The 11,216-nt window shown below is 43.7% G+C and overlaps 2 pseudogenes; both read right to left on the bottom strand.

Annotated features, from left to right (window-relative positions):
* Positions 1 to 315: 315 nt before the first annotated feature.
* LOC140514872 (meteorin pseudogene) lies at positions 316 to 1,186 on the bottom strand (annotated as a pseudogene).
* A 5,086-nt stretch (positions 1,187 to 6,272) lies between these two features.
* On the bottom strand, positions 6,273 to 7,477 carry LOC140514990 (TP53-regulated inhibitor of apoptosis 1 pseudogene; annotated as a pseudogene).
* Positions 7,478 to 11,216: the final 3,739 nt, after the last annotated feature.

Genomic DNA, 11,216 nt, shown 5'->3' with positions numbered 1-11,216 from the left:
TATCCCTTGTCTCTCCCGAGGAAACACTTATTTTGCTTATCCAAGGTCTCCCTCCAAAAAATTAATTGGCCAGAGTGTGCCCACTTGACATCTTCCAGCACTGGCATGTTTCACTCTGTCCTTGAAGCCCTTTTCAAGCAGGATGCACAAGAATGCACTGACTCCTAAAAACAAACTCTAGGATCAAAACAGTTCCTTATTCTTACAGCACCTCTGGACAGATGGCTCAAGGTAGCAACAGTTTTGGATACTGATAACTTCTTAGCAGAGGATAAGTGGGTTTCTTTCTTGTGTTCTACCCATCCTCAGAGAGTCTTAGTCCAGGGCTATCTCACAAGGGTTATAGTGAGCAGCAGAGGCTGCCTCATGTATGCAGGGGAAATTCTGGTATGGGTGAACACAGCCCAGTCAGGCCTCCCTAAAGTGGCACCAACCAATGAAGAAGATGCCAGGGCCAGGTCTGATGCCACGGTGCAAAGGGGTATGGATGGTACCAGATAATTGTCTGGAGGACTCAGCTGGCTGGAATAATGGGAACTTGTGAGGATGGATGTGAGGGGTGCTGGCACTGATCACTGACTCCTGCAGTTCCTGGTCATGAGGTTGTCCCTCAAACAAAATCACTGGTGCACACAGTCCTGAGAACCTCAGCATCACTGCACTGGGACAAGTCCCTTCCATGCTAAGGTTGTGGGTGAACAGGGGAGGGTGCAGGTGCCAGTCCCCCCGAAGTTCACAGCAGAAGGCTGCTACTCTGATGTCCTGATGTGGAGTAAACTACACGAACAGTGATATCCTCTCCTGTGTCTGCCAGTGGACACGACAGCCCTGGAAAGTCCCTGGGCTTCTACCAACAGCAATTCCAGGAGTCCATCTCTTCCCTTGTAGACTTGGGCCCCTAGAAAGGGCCAGAGTATTTGATGCAGGCTGTGATATGCCTGGGACTCTGGCCAGCTCCAGCACTGCCTAGGGCAGCCTAGGGTATGGGATAAGACCAAGGGTACCTGCTGGGTATAGCCACTACCCATAGCACAGTGCAGATACAGCTGTGTCATGCTGTTCACTGTTGATCTCCTGAGACAAACCATTCTCCTTTCCAGCTACACTAATCTTCTGAGTAGCTGGTCAGGATGGAGAAGGCAGGGAGGCCACTGCCCAGCAGCCAAAGCAGTGGTAGAAGGGGCATGGCCTGGTGGCTGGAGCTGAACCCTGGGGTGCTCAGGAGCCACAGCCCCACTGCCAAAACAGCAACAGCTGGAGCTACATCCCCAGACTGACAAGAGACCTTCAGCCTCTGCCAACTGCAGCCCCTTTCTCCTCCAACAGAGGTGCTTCAGAGCCAGGGGAAGGCCAGAGACATGGTAGCACTGCCCTCCAGTTCCATAGCCCCAGTCTTGCTGACCCCGTACCTCTGGTCCAAAAGGCAGCCTCTGCCTTCAAGATGCTTACAATCTAATGGGGGGAGATAACTCTGCAGACAAATATACACAAAACAAGCTATGTAAAAGGTAAATAGGAAATAATTAACTGAGAGAAAGCACTAGATTTAAGAGAGGTTGGGGAAGGCTTCCATTAAAAGATAGAATTTTAGTTGGGACTTAAAGGAAGATAAGGATTGTTGTTATGTTTGTCCTTTGTTCTCTAAGAGGGCCATGATGTCCAGATGATGACATGACTTGCACTTGACTTTGATTTGAGTGAGGGAGGGCTGTGCAAGGTCACCAGCCTTACTTTCTCCTCCAGAGCCATCTGGGTCCAGTGGCCTGATATTCATCAGGACAACTGGAGACGGCCCAGGATGCAATGCAGGACCTTGGCCATTTTAGGCTAAAGTCTTATCACATTCTTATTTTGAGTGAGATGCATCCATTAGGAGAGGAGGTCCAGTGTGAACCGGGCTGAGTAAATGGTGCTGATATTTGGAGAACTAGGCTTATATAGAGATTTCAGAACAATGATGTAATTTTAGGGTTTCTTATGGAGGTTAAAGATTAAGGAAGGATGGACAGGATGAGGAAGAAGGCTGCTTACAAGATAAGGAAGAATTTTATGACATAGGATGACTAAGATGGTTGGCAGGATAAGAAACACAGGAGAACCCAGGGTAAGGGAGAAAGAGAAGATAGAAAGAGAAGTTTTATGGCATTTCAAGATAAGGTGGAAAGACTTTAGGACACCCTCAAGTTATAGGATGAGCTACAGAGTATGTCCCAACCCCCTTCAGGAGAGGCTCCACCAAATACTGGGAAAAGCAACTGTCAGTATTCTTTTTATCCCTTAGGGCACTGCATGCTGTATCCACATTAGAAAGGGTAAAGACTGGGGAACAATTATGAGACTATTACTGTAGTTTAAATGAGAGGTAATATGAGCCTGGACTATGCTATTAGTCATGTAAATGGATAGAGGATAGATGAGAAAGAGGTGGAGGCAGAACTGATTTGATATCAGGATCAAGGGACAAGAAAGAATTAAAGATGGTATCGAGTTTATGAAACTGAGCATCTAGAAGGGTCCTGATGCCCTTAAAAGAAATAGGGAAGTTTAGAGGAGGGGAGACTTTAGGGGGAAAGGTCATATGATCAGAAGTTTAGAGCAGAAAGGGATATTAAAAGGCATTTAGTTCAATCCTCCCACTTTTACATTGGTTGGTTGATTGTTGTCCTTGGTTCTCGAAGAGGACCAAAGTGACATTACCATGATAAAGTGAAATTTCACTGAGTCCGACTGTGGCTGATCTGACCAATATAAGCTTGGAATACTCTACCACAGGTTGGGCACAGATAGTTCATGTGAATATTTGGGGTGGATACTCCAAATTTGCGCATCCTACGTTTTGCTGTGCTGTCTCAATTCTGCTTTGCTCATGGAGAACAGCACCCTGTCCGATGTGGGCATGCCATGATGAGCAGTCCTGTACCAGTGTCTCCCATGTTGTGCAGTCAAATCCAAAGTTAGCGTGCACATTTTCCATGTGCTGAGAGTGAGTAGAATCATCTTTGCAGATGTTTTTGTACATTTTGTACATTTTTTTGTGTGTTTTGACCGCGTAGTGGGATTCCCTGCCTGCCACAGTAATCAGACCAGGGTTGGGTAAGCAGACGATGTTTAGAGCACTGTTTCTAGCCCCCTTCCTCACACCAAGAGGTGAGCAGTGTGATCTTTGAAAGGCTGCTCAGACACCCAGGGGGCTGCCGAGTCCCACTGCTACTTCCAGTGAGAAACGACCCTATGGCCTGGGCTGCCTGCGTGCAGAGTTGTGACTACAGCTCCCAGTGTATCTGCACCTGCTGCTTCATCACTTGCCTGTTACCACAGGACTTTGAGGCATGGGTGATGTCTTTTGATTTGTGCATAAATTGGATTTAAGTGAGGCAGAGTTGGACAAAGTTGTCAGTCTCACTCTCTACTCTGGATCATAGTTCAGTGGTAGGACAGAGTCAAGATGGCTGGCGATGGCTCAGGATGCAGTGGATGACCTTGGCGTCTTTGGTGTCTCTAAATGCTCCACATCGCCTGCTTTAGCTGCCTTCGTGGCCACTGGAACAAATTGTTCTCATCTGCCCATTCCACCAGAGAAAGTCTTCAGATGCTTGGGATAGACACCCCCCTAACTCATCAGTGGGTCTGAGAACCCTTGGTTACCCTCAACCTGGTTTGGCCCATCTGCCCAAAGGTTTTACCAGGGTGTGGCTGCTGTGCATGCTACAGCTTCTTGGATCCACAGGTGAGATTTGGGTGGAACAGGTGGACACCAAAAGTGGAAAGAGCCCTGAAAAGGGCTCAGCAACCATCACACCAAAGGTACTGGTCCTCCCTGAACACACCCTACACCACCATTTTTGCATAGAAGGAAACTGAAACTCAGAGGGATTAAATGACTTGCACAAGTTCACACAGGTAGAAAGTGGCAAAGTTGGAATTGGAACCCAAGTCCTTTTACTGTACATCCAGTATTCCTTCCACCATGCTGAATTTGAGACACTGATGATAATAAGACATTCAGATGTCAGTGGTTAGAGGGTAGTTAGTTATCCTTTCTTCCATGAAGCCTTTCCCAATACCTTCACCTTAAAGTGACCTCTCCTTCCTCGGATAGCTAGATGTTTGGGTGGATAGAACACTGTACCTGGAGTCAGAAAGACCTTCTAAACCCAGCCTCAGCCAGCTATGTAACCCTGGGCAAGTCACTTAACCACAATTTGTCTCATTCAGTTTCTTCACCAGTAAGATGGAGATAATAGTAACTTCCTCCCAGGATTGTTGTAAGGATCAAATGACATAATACTTGCTTTGGAAACCTTAAAGGGCTATATAAATATGGCTACTACTCTTTGACCGCGTGTTGATATATTAAAATGCCCTTTTTAGTTAAGTTGAAGATATTAAACAATAACTATTTCTTCAGTCTAAAGCCCTTTCCAGACTTACCAGAATGAAATTTTTAAAAAACCAATAACTTTGTCAGTATTTACTCAGACTTTGAAGTTTGAATCATTCATGAAAATGGGTTAGGGGTAGTAACTACATTTAGAATAAAGAAATACCTTACCTCTAATTAAGAATGTAACATTCCCCCCTTCCCCGAAGGGAGGAGTGTATTGATCTGAAGAAGGAGGTACCTTGATTACTTCTGTTTCCCTGTGGCCAGCTTGTAGTGGAAGCTGGGAGGACTGGAAAGAGCTTTTGAGAGCTTGTTGTCATTTGTTCTTCATTTTTGAAGAGGACCAGTGACATCGCCAGTGATGTCTTTACTTTCCACTGAATTGGATTTAAGTGAGGCAGATTTGGGCAAAATTGTCAGCTTTGCTCCCTCTTCCTGAGTCACCAAAGTCCAGTGGCAGGACAAAAGTCCTGACAAGAGCTGATTGGTTATGGCCTGGAATGCAGTGGATAACCTTTGGTGTCTGACCAGGCTCTAAGCTCTGCAACACCTGCTTCAGCTGCTTTCATGGCTGTTGGTGGTCATTGAAGGACTGAGTGGTTTTAGGAGAATGATTCTACAAGATTAAGTAACTGTTGTTCAGGATTGACTAAGCAGAAAGCTAACTTGTACCTTACCTTGAGTTGTGCAAACTCAATGTTTTGTTATATTGTGAACCTTTCTTTGTTCAAGATTCCTCTAAATGTTACTTCAAAAAATACTTTGTGTAGAGACATGTAGGGCATGAGGGGATGCTGTCAGTTTGGGTCTCTCTCTCTCTCCCTCTCCCTCTCCCTCTCCCTCCATTCCTTTCTCTCCCTTCCCCACCCTGCCTCACACATACCCAGAATAATGCTTGAATTTAGAATGATTACATTAGTGAAAATTATTTCTTGTACTCTTAACTCTACAACACAGAGTACAGTTTTTCTTCCATGCTACCTTGCCTCTCTCCTTGGCCTTTATTATATTCTCTCTTGTATCATATTTATTTGTATATGTATCATGTCATCTTTATTAGATTATTATTTTAAACCTTTGTATTCTTAGTGCCTGCCACAGTGCCTGCAAATAAATAATAACAAATATAACAAATGCCAAATTGAGGACAATTCAGTCACTACCTCCTTCCCTGAGATCCTAGCTAGAAGTATTCACTTCTTTCTCCTATTGGTGTACGATCAATGAATTGATCAATCTATAAACATTTATTAAGTGTCTACTATTGATGGGATTCAGACTCTGGGAGCCTCCTTGAGCTCCCTTGAATCTTCCCACTTAATCTGGCCTTTCTTACTCAAGTGTAATCTTCCCATTTGTTCCGGCAATCTCAGGAAGCCCACAGGCTTTTCATGATCATTCTACTCAGGTCTCTGTTGCACCCTCCCCCCCCCCCCACTTGATCCCATCAAAACCCCAATCCCCAGGCTGCCGACCACTCCCATCAAGATCTGTATCCATTCCCATACTGCCCCTATCAAGGTCTCCGGATTGCCCCACCTGCTTCCCACCCAAACCCTCCATTGTCTGATATCTCGTGATAGCCTCCAGCTGTTTCCAGCCTTTGACCCTCCTTGGATTCCCTCCTTGGACTTCTCCTCAAGACCCTTCCTAAATCCCTTCTCCCATCACCCTGGACTACCAGACCACCCCCACATCCCTCCTATAGTCTTTTCTGTATTTAAGTCCCACCTTGCCTCCATGAAGGCGCTCAGATGCAATCCAGTTCAGGCTCTCTGTCTCACTGGGATTCTATCTGGCCCGCTTGTGAATACAAGTGTTACAAATACTTAGGCTCCTTAAGAGGCAACCCAATTTGGCGAATCTTTTTTTTTTTTAAACTGTAAACCAAAGAGCAGTTATTTATTCCATCTCTGATTTCAAATGTTACAGAACATGATAGACAAATAAGGCAAATAAAGCAAACTATTTTCTTCATCCCAATTAACCATGTGCAACTGTCAAGGTATTCAAGAGGCCTTGTAAACAACCCTCTTCCACCAACCCATGCAGGATAGTCTATAGCTCAAGCGGTGCGGTGTCATTTCTATCCGCATTTTTTTATAGTCACTATCACCATTCATGAAACAGCCTAAGAATCAAGAAAATATGATTTCTGCATATTTTAGTACCTTCATAGCTAAATTCACAAGATTTAGAGGAAACCAGGAATCACCTTAATTTGTGCGCTTAATACCAAACTTTGGGAGCTCAAAATGGTTTCTTTAGAAGCCTCCAAGAACTTCTGTTTTGTTTTGATTCCATCTGAATCCTCTTCATAAAAACAGGCAGTTGTCTCCTAAAGGCAGATCCCTTTTTGGCTAGCTCCACACCTTTAACCATTATTCAGTTGTTATCCAAACAAAACGTTGCTAATTAAATGCAGGAGGTGTGGTTCCAGGAAAAAAAATTAATACTTAGCAGCAAGGATTCCTCATTCAGGACAACGTAGCCATTCTGACTCAGGAGTACATATACTGGTATTTCTGTGCAAACCATATAAGTGCAGCAGACCAAGGAACATTCTGCTCATCTGAAGACTTGTTCTCTTATGCCATGTTTGGTACTGCAAGATGCCACACCAGCAAGGTGCCGTCTGTCACCTGAAAGCAAATAATAAAGGTCTATCTGATCCTTTCTGTAAGTAAACCTAAGGGACCCTTCCTCTAAAAAGCTCCTAAAAACCGGTCGTCTTCAGAGACCTGTCTTCCTGACGTCTGAATGTTTGCAGCTGAAAAGGTCATCGCGAAGGCGGCTGTCAAGGTCAAGGAGAGCTTTCCGACTTCTCTTTGCGGTGGCCCATGAACTCCAGCCCTTCTATAGGAATCTCCTTCTCCTTGATCGCTTTCTGCACGCACTACTGGTAGCGCTTGAAGAGGTCGGTGTAGGGGTCCCCAGAGCCGCTCGCCCTTGAGGAACTTCTCGGCGAACCATTGGTTGAAGCACTGGTCGTACTCTCGCTTCATGTCGGTGCAGGCCTCTCCCACGCTGTTCATGGCGACCAGCCCCGCTGTGGAAGGGTGACGGCGCACTGCCCGCGAATCTTTAATAAACTTTGTTTTCTTTGGCTTGAAGAAGGCTTGAGTACAATTCATTCGAGCACGACTGTCGGAATTTTGTGGTCCCCCTTCACCCCTCAACCTCATCACTATGATATTACAAATTGTGTTAGTTATTTTTGTATGTACTTTAGATAGTAAACTCCCTGAAGCAGGGATTGTCATCTCTATATCTCTTCTAATCTACATTATAGTAGGTATTTAATAAAATCATCTAATCTCTCTTCTGAGTTCTAGCTCTCCAACACCAATTGCCTACTGGACATCTCCATCTGGTTGTCTCATTGGCAACTGAAATACAAAGCATTCAAAATAAAACTCATTCGCTTTCCCTGTAAGTCTCTATTCCCCCTCCCAAAAAAATTTATCTATTTCTGTTAAAAGTACCATTATCCTTTGTCAGCCTTAAGAGTTTTACCTAAGAAAGACAAATAAACTTAGGTTGTATCTTTGTTTATTTCTCTCAAAGTGGGTGGCCTGCATGCATCCTTGCGTGGGAGCTGCAGTTTGGAACTGGGCTCACTTTGGGGTTAAGGTGCACAGTTTATATACCCTTTTGACAAGGACTGATGCCATTCCATCATCATTTCACCCCTAAGACAGAAAATATCTCTAAACCAGATCACTCCCAGACATACCAGACCACTTCCAGCCTTGGGCCATCTAGACAAAAAAATCTGTCTCCATTCAGGTTTGAGTAGAACACAATGGGCTTTCCTACTTTAAATTAAATTACTTGCAAGCTTTGGTGGGGGGCTGACCAGGATAAGGAGAGTCAATGCAATCTCATCAATAACGTCCTTCTGAAGATAAACTGAATTTAAAGTCAGGACTTTGGAAGAAGGGGAGGGGGAGCTCTGCATTTCCAAGATATTGGTTATTAATAATCATTTTCTACACCTTCCAGTCATCTGGGCTCAGAATTTTAGTCATCCTTTTCACTTTCCCTTCCCTTCCTGCTTCTGTATCCAGTTAATTGCCAAGTTATGACAATACTACCTTCGGAGGACTTCATGGCCTTTTCTCTCCTCCCTCAGCCACTGCTTGGATTCAACACTCGATTAACTCTCACACAGACTTTTGTAATAGCATCCTAATTGGATTTCTCCCTTCTGTCCCCTCTCCAATTTACCCTCTATACAATTGCCAAAAGAATATTCCTAAGGTATAGGTTTGACCATATTACACCTCTACTCAATCTTCAGTGGCTCTCGTTGTCTTTAGGATAAAATTAACACTTTTCAGCTTTTCAACTAAAACTGTTCAACATCTCCTCCAGCCTACCTTTTCAGACTTATTCTATATTACTTCTCTTCATACCATTCTCCAGTTCAGTGGTGGGGAACCTACGGCCTTGAGGCCACATAGTGGCCTTTTCGGTCTTCTGGTGTGGCCTTTTGACCGAATTCAAATTTTATAGAACAAATCCTTTTATTAAGGGGATCTGTCTGTGAAGTTTGGGCTCAAAAGGCTGCACTTGAACACCGAGGGGGCCACATGTGACCTCAAGGCTGCAGGTTCCCCACTCCTGCTCCTGTCCAAGGAAACTGGACTATTTACTGGTCTTTGAAATAAACATTTTGTCTCCTGTCCCCCTCTCTTGCATTCCTAGGATATATTCCACACCCCTCCACTCTACCCATAAACCCTTAGAATCTTTAGCTTCTTTCAAGGCTTAATTCAGGGACCACTTCCTATGGGAAACCTTCCTGATAGCTCTGTTAAATGTCTTTGGGGCAGCTAGGTGGTACAGTGCCAGCCCTGGTATCTGGAGGACCTTAGTTCAAATCAGCTTCAGACATTTACTGGCTGTGTGACCCTGGACAAGTCACTGAACCCTATTTACCTCAGTTCTTCATCCATAAAATGAGCTGGAGAAGGAAATGGCAAACCATTCCAGTATTTTGGTCAAGAAAATCCCAAATGGGGTCCCAGAGCGTCAGATCAGACTGAACATTATCACCATCCACTTAGAAGAAGTACTTAAGAAAAATGCTTCTTGAATTGAATTGATTGAGTTCTATGGTGATGCTAGTGCTGATTCTGCTTTTAGTGAGTCTGCTTTAGGAGTCACCTGGAAGAGATCCATCTCTGCATTAGGGCACTCTGTAGAACACTAAGCAGTTTCTCTAGCTATAAAATGGAGGTGATAACACTTTTACTACCTACTAAACTGTTGTGAGAAGTTGAATGTGAGATCCCATTAGACTGTGAGCTCCTTCAGGACTAGGACTGTCTTTTTCCTTTCCTTGTGTCCCCAGTGCTCAGCACATTAATACACAGCAGATGTTTAATAAATGCTTGTTGACCAACTGAATGAAACATTTATTGGATGGGACTGAATTGTCTCATTAGTTAGCCCTGTATAAACAACTTGTTGCTACCTTACCTTAGAGAATGTTTTCTCATTTGCATTGTTTTGTGTATGTATTTTTTTCATATTGTATCTTTGAGAATAGGAATTATATTTTTGCTTTTCTTTGTATCTCCAGTGCTTAGGACCATCCAAGCACATGATGTTAAGTGCCCTTACTATTTTATTTATTGGTTTGTTTTTATTATTTACTAAGCACTTGTACCTAGTAAATGCTTATTGATTGTTTAGTAGGAGGACCAGCTATGTATGGTTTAGCCTTCACTGTTGTCTGGTTAGGGGGTCTCAGTCATGAGAAAGCAAGAGGAAAGGAGAGGTGGGAGAGAAAACAGAAATATAGCACAGTATGGGAAGAATGCTGGACTCGAAGTCAAGATAAGCATCTTCAGGTCTTGTTCTTCTGCTAATAAATTACCTGTATAATCTTTAGCAATTCATCCCATATTTCTGAGCCTTAGGTTCCTTTTCTACAAAATAAGAGGGTTGGATGAACTTTAAACTCTCTTTGAATCAGTGCATTTTATGGATCTATGGGAATTTAGGGGGAAAGACAGTCAATCCACAATGTACAGAGGTCAGAAATACCCTGGATTCAAGTCCTGCCTCTAACACATCCCATTGTGTAATCCTGGGTTGTTATTTAATGTCTCAATGGTTTAGGAAATTCCCTAACACTCTTAGCTGAAGGGCAGGAATCTTCATCAGTAGAGAAATTCCTCTTATCTGGAGCTAGTCAGTCAGTAAATATGAATTAAGCACTTATTATGTGCCAGCTACAATGCTAAACACTGGGGATATAAGCAAAGGCAAAAGAAAGCCCCTGCTCACATGAGATAAATCAACAGAGGGAAGGCACTAGCATTACGGGAGTTCTGTTTCCCCAGTGAAATCACAGATCCGGGCCAAAGAACCCATCAATAATAATAATAGCAGACATTAATGACTCCTACCAACTAATCCACCAATAATAGCTGAAATTTATATGGCACTTTATGGTTGTCACTTTTCATACTTATCTTAAAATAAGGAGGCAGCTTAGTGGTAAAGTGAATAAAGTGTTGGCGTTGGAGTCAGAAGACCTGCCTCAGACATATCACTGGCCCTGGACATATCACTTAATCTGGGGATAATACCACTTACCTCACAGAGTTTTGAGCATCAAATGAGAGAGCATATGTAAAGTGTTTCCCAAATCATAAAGATCTTTATAAATGCTAGCTACCCTCCTCTTCCTCCTCCCCCCTTCCCCCATGACCTTCGGAGGTAGCTGCTACAAATATTATAATCAGAGATTCAAAGAGTGACTTTCTTGGGGTTATATAGTTACTAAGTGTCAAAAATGGGAGTCCAACCAAGAGCC

Source organism: Notamacropus eugenii, chromosome 7 (assembly GCF_028372415.1).
Source record: "Notamacropus eugenii isolate mMacEug1 chromosome 7, mMacEug1.pri_v2, whole genome shotgun sequence".
NCBI classification, from domain to species: Eukaryota; Metazoa; Chordata; class Mammalia; order Diprotodontia; family Macropodidae; genus Notamacropus; species Notamacropus eugenii.
This window is presented reverse-complemented; position numbering and strand designations above follow the sequence as displayed.